The following is a 293-nucleotide window of genomic DNA, read 5'->3' as shown; positions in this document are numbered from 1 at the left end:
TGCAGACTGTACCATCACCATCGCTGAGTGGGTCATTGGCATAAGTGGCCTCATCGTCAAGAAGTGTCGTTCATTACAAGTCATTGCTGGTGCAGCATATGCCTCCTTCTCCTCCTTCAGTGCGTCACTTTAAATCCACTTGGCTTCTAGACCGCCTTTGGAACACTTCGTGTCCTTACTTATGACTATGAAGCAGGCAGTTTAGATCTACTCTGACCTCTGCCTACATCGTCCTTCATCTCTCTCTTTCAAGAACAAATTATCGTAAGATAGAGGGCATTCGCGGCTGACAG

Source organism: Echinococcus granulosus (assembly GCF_000524195.1).
Source record: "Echinococcus granulosus chromosome Unknown EG_S00257, whole genome shotgun sequence".
In the NCBI taxonomy this organism is placed as follows: domain Eukaryota; kingdom Metazoa; phylum Platyhelminthes; class Cestoda; order Cyclophyllidea; family Taeniidae; genus Echinococcus; species Echinococcus granulosus.
The sequence above is the reverse complement of the archived record's forward strand: the minus strand, read 5'-3'. Positions refer to the sequence as shown.